The 15,532-nt window shown below is 37.3% G+C and overlaps 1 long non-coding RNA gene across 3 annotated transcripts in view; it reads right to left on the bottom strand.

Annotated features, from left to right (window-relative positions):
- LOC100032737 (uncharacterized) overlaps positions 1-15,532 on the bottom strand; it is a 245,500-nt gene that overhangs the window by 199,429 nt on the left and 30,539 nt on the right. For all 3 annotated transcript variants that reach the window (XR_008914597.1, XR_008914598.1, XR_008914599.1), the window contains one exon: positions 7,077-7,167. This is a non-coding gene — a long non-coding RNA (uncharacterized LOC100032737). The remainder of the gene's footprint in view (positions 1-7,076; positions 7,168-15,532) is intronic.

Genomic DNA, 15,532 nt, shown 5'->3' with positions numbered 1-15,532 from the left:
TAGGCTTGACTTGAGAACTCTGACCCCCAGGAGACCTTTGGTGCACTCTGCTCTGCCCACAGTTCAGTGTCTTTGGTCCCCACCTGTGTTCTGTCTTCTGTCATGCCTTTCTTCTGTTTGTAAAGGCTGGAGTAGCCAGGGTTTGTCCTTGGCCTGCGGGTACCACCTGTCTTCTTCTCCTGCATGTGTCCACATGTGGCCCCCATGTGTGGGCCTTCTTCCTTTTTCTTCTGTCCACACCCCCACACTCTTGCCCCCACACACCACAAGCATCTTGCTCCTTTTCTATCTCTGTTCCCAGAGTTCCTCCAAATTGGTGCTGGCCCCCTTCCTTCCTCCATCCCTCCCTTCCTCACCTAAGTCCCTGGGCAAATTCCCATCCCATTCAAAACAAACAATCTCTGTGGAAAGGTCCTCTAATCCAAAAGCAACAGCTTCTGGTACTTGGCCAAGAACCTCAGCAAAAAGCAGGATGTGTTTTTTGTCACAGATCAGCACCTCACACCATGTATCCCTTTCCAACCATAAATTACATTTTTTAAAAATTGACAACAATAGCATAATCCACTTCCTGCTGCAGAAGGAAGACACAAGTCAAGAAGTTCCTCATTACTCATTACTCTGGCTTAGAGCTACAACTTGCTCATAGATTCAACCTTAAGCTAGCTAGGAGGCTCCTATTGTGTGCATAGCACACAGAATGAGAGCTAGCCAATTTCTCCTTTCCCCATTCTTGCACCTGAGTAAGACTGAGAGCATTCATTAGGTTCCTAGGAGCTATCAGGCACTGTGCTAGATAGATGCTGGACATTCTGCCAACAGGATTCATGACACAGTCCCTAATCACTAGAAGCTTACCTACCAAGGACACAGAAAAAAACCACCATGTCTAAAGAGAAGAAATACTAAGACAGGCCAAGGAGGAAAATGCAAAGTAGTTGGCAAGCCAAGTGGAGAGAAGTCTCATGGAATAGGTGATACTTCATTTGTATCTTGAAGAATTGCCAACAGAATTCTCTTGGGAAGCCTCAGATTTCAAGGCCTTCCTCAGGCCCCATGCTGGCAGCATAAACACAGTAGAGGCAAATAACCTCTTTGTGCCTCAGGAAAGATCCTGGACACATTCAACTGGGCTCTCAGTCTTACTCAGGTGCAAGAATGGGGAAAGAGAACTTGACTTGTGTCACTCTGACTTGCCTGGCCCAAGGTCTTCTTTTTAGATGCCAGATGCCTGAGGCTAAATTCCAACTCAGAGCTCTTTCCACATGGATAGCATTCTTTCTCATAAGTCCTTCAGGAGCTAATTTGACCAATCATATGATAATCAATATGACAATCTAAGTGAAATGGATGAATATTTGTATAACTATAAATAGCCCAGATTAACAAAAGAGGAAGTAGATTACTTAAATGATCCCATCTCAGAAAAAAAGGAATTGAACAAGCCATCAAAGGACTCCCTAAGGAAAAATGCCCATGGCCAGATGGATTCATAAGTGAATTCCATCCAACATTGAAATAACAATTAATCCCAATGCTATATAAACTATTGGGCAAAATTGATAAAGAAGGAATCCTACCAAAATCCTTTCATGATACAAATATGATGATACCTTAGCCAGGAAGAGCAAAAACAGAGAAAGAAAATTATAGACCAATTCCCTTAGTAATAGATGCAAAAATATTACATAAAATACTAGCAAAGAGGCAGCAACAGCAATATATGACAAGGATCATTCACTATGACCAGGTGGGATTTATACCGGGAATGTCAGGCTGGTTTAATATTAGGAACTATTGGCATAATTGACCATATCAATAACCAAACTAATAGAAATCACATGATTATCTCAATAGATGCAGGAAAAGCCTTTGACAAAATACAACATCCATTTCATTTAAAACCACTAGAAAGCAGAGGATTCGATACTTTTCCTTCAAATGAAAAGTAGTATCTCTTTAAAACCATCACTAAGTGTCATTCTTCCCAATAAAATCAGGAGTGAAGAAAGGATGCCCATTATCACCAACTATTATTTAATATTGTACCAGAAACCTCAGCTTTACCAATAAAAGAAAAAAAGAAATAGAAGGAATTAAAAGAAGCAAAGAGGAAATTGAACTATCAATCTTTTTTTCTTCACTCTTGCCATGTTTTTTTAGAAGTTTAATTAATTAAGAATATTTTTCCATGGTTACATAATTCATGTTCTTTCCTTCCTCTTCTCCCACCCCCTCCCATAGCCAATGAGTAATTCCATTGGATTTTACAAGTGTCATTGATCAAGACCTATTTCCATATTATTTATATTTGCACTAGGGTGATCATTTTAGAGTCTACATCCCCAATCATCTCCCCATTGAACAATGTGATCAAACAGTTGTTTTTCTGCTGTTAAACTATCAATCTTTGCAGGTTATATGATGGAATACTTAGAGAATCCTAGAGAATGAACTGAAAATCTATTGGAAATAATTCACAACTTTAGAAGAATCACAGGATATAAAATAAATCCACATAAATTATTACCATTTCTATATATTACCAATAAAGTCCAGCAGCAAGAGATTGAATAGAAATTCCATTGAAAATAACCCGAGGCAATATAAAACACTGGGCAATCTATTTCCCAAGACAAACATAGGAATTATATGAACACAATGACAAAATACCTTTCAACTAAAGTCAGATTTATAGAACTAGAAAAAATAATAACAAAACTCATCTGGAAGAACAAAAGATCAAAAATATCAAGCAGTAATAGATCTCAAACTGTACTATCTAGCAGTAATCATCACAATAATGTGGCATTGGTTAGGAAATAGAAGGGTGGATTTGATGGGGAAGAGAATAGATATACAATATACAGAGGTAAACGACCTTAGCAACCTAGTGTTTGGTAAATGCAAAGAGCTCACTATCCCACAAAAATGGCTGGCCAAACTGGAAAACAGTATGGCAGAAACTAGGTAAGGACCAATATCTCATACCCTATACCAATATAAGGTAAAAATGAGTATATGATTTAGACATAAAAGGTGATACCATAAGTAAATTAGGGGAATACAACAGAACTTACCTGGCAGATCTCTGGAGAAGAAAGAAGTTATGACCAAACAAGATAGAAAACATTACAAATTGTAAAATTAATAATTTTGACTCTTACTAAATGTAAAAGGTTTTATATGAACAAAACCGATGTAACCAAGTTTGTATGAACAAAACCAAATAACCAAGGGAAACAATAAACTAGGAAAATTTATTATAACAAATTTTTCTAATAAAGGTCTCATTTTTCAAACTTATGGAGAACTAAGTCAAATTTTTTAAGAATATGAACAAGCAGTTTTCAAAATAATGAAATCAAAGCTCTCAATACTCATATGAAAAAAAGCATTGGCTAATAGGATAGTTAAAGAAAAGTGATGAATGTTGGAGGGGATGTGAGAAAATTGGAACACTAATGCATTACTAGTGGAATTGTGAATGGATCCAACCACTTTGGGGAGCAATTGGGAACTACACCCAAAGGGCTATAAAACTGTACATATCTTTTTGATCCAGGAACACCACTAATAGGTCTGTATTACTCAGAGATCCCCCAAAAGGGGAAAGGATCTACATGTACAAAAATGTTTCTAACACATCTTTATATGGTGGCAAAGAATTGGAAATTGAGGAGATAGCCATCATTTTGGGAATGGCTGAACAAATTGTGGGAGATGATGGTGATGGAATACTATTGTGTTGTAAGAAAAGACAAACAGGATGATTTCAGAAAAAGCTGCAAAGACCTACATGAAATGATGCAGAGTGAAACAAGCAGAATCAGGTGAACATTGTATACAGTAACAGCAATATTGTACCATGATTAACTGTGAAAGGCTCAATGATTCTCAGCAATGCAATGATCCAGGACAATTCTGAAGGACTTAGGACAAAGAAAAAACTGTTGGAGGTAGAAGGTGGATCAAAGTATACTACTCTTTAGTTTATTTGTGCTTTTCAGGTTTTAGTTTTCTTTAGGTATGCACTTACAACAACAAACTATATGGGAAATGTTTTGCATGATAATACATGTAGAACCCAGATAAATTGCTTACCATCTCTGGGAGGGAAATAATTTGGATCTTAAAATTTCAGAAAACACATATGGAAAATTGTTATTACATGTCATTGGGAAAATACAATAGCCTTTCAATTAGGTGTGGATCCCTTGCTATGGGGAAATCACTAAACCCTTCATAGCAGTGACAAAAATTCAGTCCCTGAACCACTTAAGATTTAGAGGTGGAATACCTGTCAGCTCTTTCAAAATTAAAACAAGGTATTCTTTCTGCCCCTGCTCTAGGCATTCCAGATTACAAAAAGCCATTTACTTTGTATATACACAAACAGAGAGGGGTAGCTTCAGGTGTTTTAACTCAAACATTTTAACTCAAACAAACTCAAACTCAAACATAACTCAAACAGGTGTTTTAACTCAAAATCAGCATCCAGTTGCTTATTATTTGCCCCAGCTGGACCCCATAGTTTCAGGAGCCCCACCATGTTTTAGAGGCAGACCTGCCACAGCTTTGTTAGTGTCTTGAGGTGCTCATTAACCATGATGTGCCCACATGAAGTTGAAGCATTGTTGCTAAGGCATAGAACACAGGCACTTTCTGATCAAAGACTCACAAGGTAAGAGGTAACCTTGTTAGGTAATGAAAATATTACCTTAAAATGCTTTACAGTTATTAACCCTGCCACCTTGCTTCAGGATTTACCAGTTTCAGGAAAACCATTGTACAGTTTTGAATCTTTAGTGTCCATGGCTGAAAAGCCTCAAGATAATCTCCTGGACACTCCTTTAGACAAGCCAGACTTAGTTTTATTCACTGATGGTCCTTTTTTCATGAGGAATAGCATACACTATACTGGAGCTGCTGTAGTCACAGAATTTGCCACTGTGTAGACAGCTTCACTGCCCTCAAATATAAGTGCTCATGGTGCAGAATTGATATCCCTAAAGCATGTCTGTCTAATTGCCAAAGATAAGAAGGCAACAATTTACACAAACCCTAGATATCTATGTTATGCAGTGGGTATGCTATGGCTGGCTCCAAAGGGGGTTTTTAACCTTAGTGGGAAAATGTATCACAAAAGTGGAGATCATTAATGAAGTTCTTTCTGCTCTCCAGCTACATTAAACCCTAGCTATTGTTCATTACTCTGTCCATACAGGTGGAACTGACCCTGTCTCTAGAGGGAACCATCAGGTAGATACTGTGGCAAAGATCACTGCCTTAGAAGGACCTCAATTAATTTTAACTTTGACAACTAGTAACAACTCAAATTTATCCCTTTCTTATAATGAATGGAAGTGGAAAAATGGAAGTAAAAGTTCAAAGCAAAACAGATCAATGGAGTATGGATGTCATTTGAAGGAAAACTCCTACTCCCTAGAAGATTTTATCACCAAATATGCTAATCTGTTCACAATAATGGTCACCCAGAAAATGGCTCCCAGGGAATTGTAGACTCTGTTAAAAGAGTATGGATAGTCCCTGGTATAACCACCATAGCCTCTAAAGTGTGTGCAGTTGTCCCACTTGCCAAACATATAATCAAAATGACTTTCATGGCACAGCCTTTGGTGGGTGTCCTGTGGCTCCTTTTGAGCATTTACAAATTGACTATCACTATGCCAAAGGCTAGACATTATAAATTTTGTCTAGTGACAGTGGATCAGCTGACTAGATGGCTGGAAGAATTTCCTAGTACCCAAAAGAGTGGATTTTGTGGCCAAGATTCTCTTAAGAGATTATTCCTTGCTTTGGCCTGTCAGCATGAATTGATTCAGACAGAGGAACTCATTTTACGGATTTGGTTTTATCTCTGATATATCTTGTTTAGGGATCACTCCAAAATTCGATGTACTCAATCACCCCCAGAGCTTAGACCAAGTTGAGAGAATGAATAGAGATCTTAAGACTATCATTGGAAAATTGTATGCTAAGACTCACTTAAAATGGCATGAAGTTATCCCTCTAGCTCTATTTTATCTTTGAAGAAGGCCCAGGGTACACATCACACCATTTGAGATGCTTTTTGGACATGCCCCTATACAGGCTAAGCCTTTTTCTCCTGCATACATATAATTACTGGGGGGGGGGGGCAGAGACTTTTAGTGCTTCATATATGGAGCTACTACACAAGCAGGACCTATAGATTTCTTGCTCCATGACCTACACCCAGGAGACAAGGTATATATAAAGAACTTCCAGCACAGTGGAGGAACTCAGCCTGCCTAGGAAGGTCTGTCTCAAGTCCTGTTAACCACTCCAACAGCTATCAAAATTGGAGAAAAGGACACCTGGATTCATTGCTCACACTTAAAATGGGCATCGTCAATTGACACTGATTAACTGAATCTTGTAATGCAATTTAAAAAAAATTTACTCCTTCTATAATTGGATCAGAGATAATACCATCATAAAAGTCCATCTATAAGTTGGACACTGTTTTGGCTGAAACATTGTCATGGAATGTGAACTATGAATTTTTTATTTTAAAAATTTTATTGTTTGTTTTATTTGCAATAGGATATTTAAATTTTCTTTCTTTTATTTTTTGTACTTGAAGTACATGTAACTAGAAATAATGTTTTATTTATATTAAAGGATAAGTTTAAAATATCCTTTAGCCTAAATATCAATACATACCCTAGATTATAGAAATCTGCAATTAATTGTTAAATATCAAAGAACTGTTACTAATAATTGTGTCTGATTTTAGAAAAAGGGATCACAAAAGAAGTGCTGTACAGTGTGAAACAGTGAGAACACAAGGTCAAGGAGACCAACCAATCCCAGTGGAACGAAAAATCAATTTGATCTGGTTATACATGTATTAACGTTCAAAACATATTATGGAAAGAACTTTGTGAATATTTGCAAGAGTATCTAGGCATGGTAAGGACAGGCATTTCCATAATCTGAAAGTGACAGCTCACATTTAAAAGTACTTGAAACAAAGTGTATCAGATCAAAGGGAAATCTAAAGAAAGTAATAAAAGGAACCATCAACCTACCTTGTCGACGAGGTGAGAGGTCCACTGGCATGAAACACTGCACATATTTGCCTGATACACAGATCAGTCTTCCTGACTTTTACTTTCCTCCCTAAAAAAAAGGGAAAATGACTGTAACTTGGCCAGGCTCCCCAGAATGGGCAGAGAGGGGAGGATATATGGAAGGCAATGTAGACAAAGGAAAAAATGATGGCCTTTGTCTTTGTGGTGGGTTAGTCCTGTCTGGTTTTTCCTGATGTCCTTTGGGGTTCCCATGGCAAAGATATTCAAGTGGTTTATTATTTCCTTCTCAAACTCATTGAATGAATAAAGAGAAAATACATTACAAAAGTAAAAAACAATCTTTCATCTATTTCAAAAGGTATCTACAGCACAAAACTTAACAAATAAAACTACCAACAGTTGTTTGAAGTGAGAGAACAAAGAACAGAGATGGACAAAGGAAACAAAGGACATGCTTCTTCTTCTTTCAAAATGGAAACACTTTTGCACCTCAAGAAATCCAGTGTAATCAAACTGAAAAGATGGTAAAGGAAACAAACATTTTTTGCAAAGGGAGAAAGTTGTTTCTTACTCCTTGGATAGGAGAAGTGGTCAAGAAAGAACAAAGAGTAGAGATGGACAAAGGAAACAAAGGACATACATCTGTTCCCTGAAAATGGAAACGCCCTCACATCCCAAGAAAGCCAGTGGGACAGACAATAAAAAGACTAAAAATTGAGGAAAGAACCATTCTTTCTCAAAAAATTAACAGAAAAAAACATATTACAAAAGTAAAAAACAATCTTTCACCTATTTCAAATGGTATCATCAGCAAAAACTTATCAAATTAAACTACCAGCAGTTATCTGAAGTCCATAGAAAAGGAGAATCATTAACAAATTGGAGAAAGGAATGTTATAATTAATATCTCCGAAATCTCATTTTCCATACAGGTTATTAATAATCACTTCAGATAAAAAGGTAGATTTAAAGTCTCTTTCTTACTCTCAGTCTGAGAAGGTGTAGCCCATCCTGTAGGAATCTCCATCCATCCTTCACCAGCCTGCTCAAGGAAGTGGTGAGGGAACAAAGAACAAAGAGACCCCTTTAGGCTCAAGCCACACCCCTTTATTAATGTCCACTGAGGAAACCCTCCCATTTAAAAGTGGGATGGGCCAGGTCAGCAATCCTGTAGGGGGAGGGGATGAAATTCCCTCTACACAAGAAGCCATTCCTTTGTACATCTATGTATAGGAGAATAAGTGAGAAGAGAACAAAGAACAGAGGGGAACAAAGGAAACAAAGGGAATACTTCTCAAAAAATGGAAAGACCCTTGTACCCCAAGAAATGCAGTGTAAGCAGAATGAAAAGACTAACAGGTAAGGAAAGACACATTCTTTATAATGGAAGCAATTTCTTTGTACATCTATGGATAGGAGAAGAAATGAGAGAACAAAGAACAGAGATGGACAAAGGAAACAAAGGACATGCTTCTTCTTTCAAAATAGACACACTTTTGTACCTCTAGAAATCCAGTGTAATCAAAATGAAAAGATGGTAAAGGAAACACACATTTTTTGCAAAGGGAGATAGTTGTTTATTCTTCCTTGGATAGGAGAAGTGGTCAAGAAAGAACAAAGAGTAGAGATGGACAAAGGAAACAAAGGACATACATCTGTTCCCTGGAAATGGAAACGCCCTCACACCCCAAGACAGCCAGTGGGACAGACAATAAAAAGACTAAGAATTGAGGAAAGACCCATTCTTTCTCAAAAAATTAACAGAAAAAAACATATTACAAAAGTAAAAAACAATCTTTCACCTATTTCAAATGGTATCATCAGCAAAAACTTATCAAATTAAACTACCAGCAGTTATCTGAAGTCCATAGAAAAGGAGAATCATTAACAAATTGGAGAAAGGAATATTATAATTAATATCTCCAAATTCTCATTTTCCATACAGGTTATTAATAATCACTTCAGATAAAAAGGTAGATTTAAAGTCTCTTTCTTACTCTCAGTCTGAGAAGGTGTAGCCCATCCTGTAGGAATCTCCATCCATCCTTCACCAGCTTGCTCAAGGAAGTGGTGAGGGAACAAAGAACAAAGAGACCCTTTTAGGCTCAAGTCACACCCCTTTATTAATGTCAACTGAGGAAACCCTCCCATTTAAAAGTGGGATGGGCCAGGTCAGCAATCCTGGAGGGGGAGGGGATTAAAATTCCCTCTACACAAGAAGCCATTCCTTTGTACATCTATGCATAGGAGAATAAGTGAGAAGAGAACAAAGAATAGAGGGAGACATAGGAAACAAAGGAAATACTTCTCACTAACTGGAAAGACTCATGTATCCCAAGAAATCCAGTGTGAGGACAATGAAAAGACTAACACTTAAGGAAAGACACATTCTTTACAATGGAAGCAATTTCTTTGTATATCTATGGATGGTAGAAGAAATGAGAGAACAAAGAACAGAGATGGACAAAGGAAACAAAGGACATACATCTGTTCCCTGAAAATGGAAACGCCCTTACACCCCATGAAAGCCAGAGGGACAGACAATAAAAAGACTAATAATTGAGGAAAGACCCATTCTTTCTCAAAAATTTAACAGAAAAAAACATATTACAAAAGTAAAAAACAATCTTTTACCTATTTCAAATGGTATCATCTGCAAAAACTTATCAAATTAAACTACCAGCAGTTATCTGAAGTCCATAGAAAAGGAGAATCATTAACAAATTGGAGAAAGGAATATTATAATTAATATCTGCAAATTATCATTTTCCATACAGGTTATTAATAATCACTTCAGATAAAAAGGTAGATTTAAAGTCTCTTTCTTACTCTCAGTCTGAGAAGGTGTAGCCCATCCTGTAGGAATCTCCATCCATCCTTCACCAGCTTTCTCAAGTAAGTGGTGAGGGAACAAAGAACAAAGAGACTCCTTTAGGCTCAAGCCACACCCCTTTATTAATGTCCACTGAGGAAAACCTCCCATTTAAAAGTGGGATGGGCCAGGTCAGCAATCCTGGAGGGAGAGGGGATGAAATTCCCTCTACACAAGAAGCCATTCCTTTGTACATCTATGTATAGGAGAATACGGGAGAAGAGAACAAAGAACAGAGGGGAACAAAGGAAACAAAGGGAATACTTCTCAAAAAATGGAAAGACCCTTGTACCCCAAGAAATCCAGTGTAAGCAGAATGAAAAGACTAACAGGTAAGGAAAGACACATTCTTTATAATGGAAACAATTTCTTTGTACGTCTATGGATAGGAGAAGAAATGAGAGAACAAAGAACAGAGATGGACAAAGGAAACAAAGGACATGCTTCTTCTTCTTTCAAAATGGAAACACTTTTGTACCTCTAGAAATCCAGTGTAATCAAAATGAAAAGATGGTAAAGGAAACACACATTTTTTGCAAAGGGAGAAAGTTGTTTGTTCTTCCTTGGATAGGAGAAGTGGTCAAGAAAGAACAAAGAGTAGAGATGGACAAAGGAAACAAAGGACATACATCTGTTCCCTGAAAAATGGAAACGCCCTCACACCCCAAGAAAGCCAGTGGGACAGACAATAAAAAGACTAAAAATTGAGGAAAGGACCATTCTTTCTCAATATTTAACAGAAAAAAACATATTACAAAAGTAAAAAACAATCTTTCACCTATTTCAAATGGTATCATCAGCAAAAACTTATCAAATTAAACTACCAGCAGTTATCTGAAGTCCATAGAAAAGGAGAATCATTAACAAATTGGAGAAAGGAATGTTATAATTAATATCTCCAAATTCTCATTTTTCATACAGGTAATTAATAATAACTTCAGACAGAAGGGTAGATTTAAAGACTCTTTCTTACTCTCAGTCTGAGAAGGTGTAGCCCATCCTGTAGGAATCTCCATCCATCCTTCACCAGCTTGCTCAAGGAAGTGGTGAGGGAACAAAGAACAAAGAGACCCCTTTAGGCTCAAGCCACGCCCCTTTATTAATGTCCACTGAGGAAATGCTGCCATTTAAAAGTGGGATGTGCCAGGTCAGCTATCCTGGAGGGGGAGGGGATGAAATTCCCTCTACACAAGAAGCCATTCCTTTGTACATCTATACATAGGAGAATAAGTGAGAAGAGAACAAAGAACAGAGGGGGACAAAGGAAACAAAGGGAATACTTCTCACAAAATGGAAAGACCCTTGTACCCCAAGAAATGCAGTGTAAGCAGAATGAAAAGACTAAGAGGTAAGGAAAGACACATTCTTTATAATGGAAGCAATGTCTTTGTACATCTATGGATAGGAGAAGAAAAGAGAGAACAAAGAACAGAGATGGACAAAGGAAACAAAGGACATGCTTCTTCTTCTTTCAAAATGGAAACACTTTTGTACCTCTAGAAATCCAGTGTAATCAAAATGAAAAGATGGTAAAGGAAACACACATTTTTTGCAAAGGGAGAAAGTTGTTTGTTCTTCCTTGGATAGGAGAAGTGGTCAAGAAAGAACAAAGAGTAGAGAAGGACAAAGGAAACAAAGGACATACATCTGTTCCCTGAAAATGGAAACGCCCTCACATCCCAAGAAAGCCAGTGGGACAGACAATAAAAAGACTAAAAATTGAGGAAAGAACCATTCTTTCTCAAAATTTAACAGAAAAAAACATATTACAAAAGTAAAAAAAAATCTTTCACCTATTTCAAATGGTATCATCAGCAAAATCTTATCAAATTAAACTACCAGCAGTTATCTGAAGTCCATAGGAAAGGAGAATCATTAACAAATTGGAGAAAGGAATGTTATAATTAATATCTCCAAATTCTCATTTTCCATACAGGTTATTAATAATCACTTCAGATAAAAAGGTAGATTTAAAGTCTCTTTCTTACTCTAAGTCTGAGAAGGTGTAGCCCATCCTGTAGGAATCTCCATCCATCCTTCACCAGCTTGCTCAAGGAAGTGGTGAGGGAACAAAGAACAAAGAGACCCCTTTAGGCTCAAGCCACACCCCTTTATTAATGTCCACTTAGGAAACTGTCCCATTTAAAAGTGGGATGGGCCAGGTCAGGAATCCTGGAGGGGGAGGGGATTAAAATTCCCTCTACACAAGAAGCCATTCCTTTGTACATCTATGTATAGGAGAATAAGTGAGAAGAGAACAAAGAACAGAGGGGAACAAAGGAAACAAAGGGAATACTTCTCAAAAAATGGAAAGACTCATGTACCCCAAGAAATCCAGTGTAAGCAGAATGAAAAGACTAACAGGTAAGGAAAGACAAATTCTTTATAATGGAAGCAATTTCTTTGTACATCTATGGATAGGAGAAGAAATGAGAGAACAAAGAACAGAGATGGACAAAGGAAACAAAGGACATGCTTCTTCTTCTTTCAAAATGGAAACACTTTTGTACCTCTAGAAATCCAGTGTAATCAAAATGAAAAGATGGTAAAGGAAACACACATTTTTTGCAAAGGGAGAAAGTTGTTTGTTCTTCCTTGGATAGGAGAAGTGGTCAAGAAAGAACAAAGAGTAGAGATGGACAAAGGAAACAAAGGACATACATCTGTTCCCTGAAAATGGAAACGCCCTCACATCCCAAGAAAGCCAGTGGGACAGACAATAAAAAGACTAAAAATTGAGGAAAGAACCATTCTTTCTCAAAATTTAACAGAAAAAAACATATTACAAAAGTAAAAAACAATCTTTCACCTATTTCAAATGGTATCATCAGCAAAATCTTATCAAATTAAACTACCAGCAGTTATCTGAAGTCCATAGAAAAGGAGAATCATTAACAAATTGGAGAAGGAATATTATAATTAATATCTCCAAATTATCATTTTCCATACAGGTTATTAATAATCACTTCAGATAAAAAGGTAGATTTAAAGTCTCTTTCTTACTCTCAGTCTGAGAAGGTGTAGCCCATCCTGTAGGAATGTCCATCCATCCTTCACCAGCTTGCTCAAGGAAGTGGTGAGGGAACAAAGAACAAAGAGACCCCTTTAGGCTCAAGCCACACCCCTTTATTAATGTCCACTGAGGAAACCCTCCCATTTAAAAGTGGGATGGGCCAGGTCAGCAATCCTGGAGGGGGAGGGGATTAAAATTCCCTCTACACAAGAAGCCATTCCTTTGTACATCTATGCATAGGAGAATAAGTGAGAAGAGAACAAAGAATAGAGGGGGACATAGGAAACAAAGGAAATACTTCTCACAAAATGGAAAGACTCATGTACCCCAAGAAATCCAGTGTAAGGACAATGAAAAGACTAACACTTAAGGAAAGACACATTCTTTACAATGGAAGCAATTTCTTTGTATATCTATGGATGGGAGAAGAAATGAGAGAACAAAGAACAGAGATGGACAAAGGAAACAAAGGACATGCTTCTTCTTCTTTCAAAATGGAAACACTTTTGTACCTCTAGAAATCCAGTGTAATCAAAATGAAAAGATGGTAAAGGAAACACACATTTTTTGCAAAGGGAGAGAGTTGTTTGTTCTTCCTTGGATAGGAGAAGTGGTCAAGAAAGAACAAAGAGTAGAGAGGGACAAAGGAAACAAAGGACATACATCTGTTCCCTGAAAATGGAAACGCCCTCACACCCCATGAAAGCCAGTGGGACAGACAATAAAAAGACTAATAATTGAGGAAAGACCCATTCTTTCTAAAAAAATTAACAGAAAAAAACATATTACAAAAGTAAAAAACAATCTTTTACCTATTTCAAATGGTATCATCTGCAAAAACTTATCAAATTAAACTACCAGCAGTTATCTGAAGTCCATAGAAAAGGAGAATCATTAACAAATTGGAGAAAGGAATATTATAATTAACATCTCCAAATTATCATTTTCCATACAGGTTATTAATAATCACTTCAGATAAAAAGGTAGATTTAAAGTCTCTTTCTTACTCTCAGTCTGAGAAGGTGTAGCCCATCCTGTAGGAATGTCCATCCATCCTTCACCAGCTTGCTCAAATAAGTGGTGAGGGAACAAAGAACAAAGAGACCCCTTTAGGCTCAAGCCACACCCCTTCATTAATGTCCACTGAGGAAACCCTCCCATTTTAAAGTGGGATGGGCCAGGTCAGCAATCCTGGAGGGGGAGGGGATGAAATTCCCTCTACACAAGAAGCCATTCCTTTGTACATCTATGTATAGGAGAATAAGTGAGAAGACAACAAAGAACAGAGGGGAACAAAGGAAACAAAGGGAATACTTCTCAAAAAATAGAAAGACTCATGTACCCCAAGAAATCCAGTGTAAGCAGAATGAAAAGACTAACAGGTAAAGAAAGACACATTCTTTATAATGGAAGCAATTTCTTTGTACATCTATGGATAGGAGAAGAAATGAGAGAACAAAGAACAGAGATGGACAAAGGAAACAAAGGACATGCTTCTTCTTCTTTCAAAATGGAAACACTTTTGTACCTCTAGAAATCCAGTGTAATCAAAATGAAAAGATGGTAAAGGAAACACACATTTTTTGCAAAGGGAGAAAGTTGTTTGTTCTTCCTTGGATAGGAGAAGTGGTCAAGAAAGAACAAAGAGTAGAGATGGACAAAGGAAACAAAGGACATACATCTGTTCCGTGAAAATGGAAACGCCCTCACACCCCAAGAAAGCCAGTGGGACAGACAATAAAAAGACTAAAAATTGAGGGAAGAACCATTCTTTCTCAAAATTTAACAGAAAAAAATATATTACAAAAGTAAAAAACAATCTTTCACCAATTTCAAATGGTATCATCAGCAAAAACTTATCAAATTAAACTAACAGCAGTTATCTGAAGTCCATAGAAAAGGAGAATCATTAACAAATTGGAGAAAGGAATATTATAATTAATATCTCCAAATTATCATTTTCCATACAGGTTATTAATAATCACTTCAGACAGAAGGGTAGATTTAAAGTCTCTTTCTTACTCTCAGTCTGAGAAGGTGTAGCCCATCCTGTAGGAATCTCCATCCATTCTTCACCAGCTTGCTCAAGGAAGTGGTGAGGGAACAAAGAACAAAGAGACCCCTTTAGGCTCAAGCCACACCCCTTTATTAATGTCCACTGAGGAAACCCTCCCATTTAAAAGTGGGATGGGCCAGGTCAGCAATCCTGGAGGGGGAGGGGATTAAAATTCCTTCTACACAAGAAGCCATTCCTTTGTACATCTATGCATAGGAGAATAAGTGAGAAGAGAACAAAGAATAGAGGGGGACGTAGGAAACAAAGGAAATACTTCTCACAAAATGGAAAGACTCATGTACCCCAAGAAATCCAGTGTAAGGACAATGAAAAGACTAACACTTAAGGAAAGACACATTCTTTACAATGGAAGCAGTTTCTTTGTATATCTATGGATTGGAGAAGAAATGAGAGAACAAAGAACAGAGATGGACAAAGGAAACAAAGGACATGCTTCTTCTTCTTTCAAAATGGAAACACTTTTGTACCTCTAGAAATCCAGTGTAATCAAA

The sequence above is a fragment of the Monodelphis domestica genome, chromosome X (assembly GCF_027887165.1).
Source record: "Monodelphis domestica isolate mMonDom1 chromosome X, mMonDom1.pri, whole genome shotgun sequence".
NCBI lineage: Eukaryota > Metazoa > Chordata > Mammalia > Didelphimorphia > Didelphidae > Monodelphis > Monodelphis domestica.
This window is presented reverse-complemented; position numbering and strand designations above follow the sequence as displayed.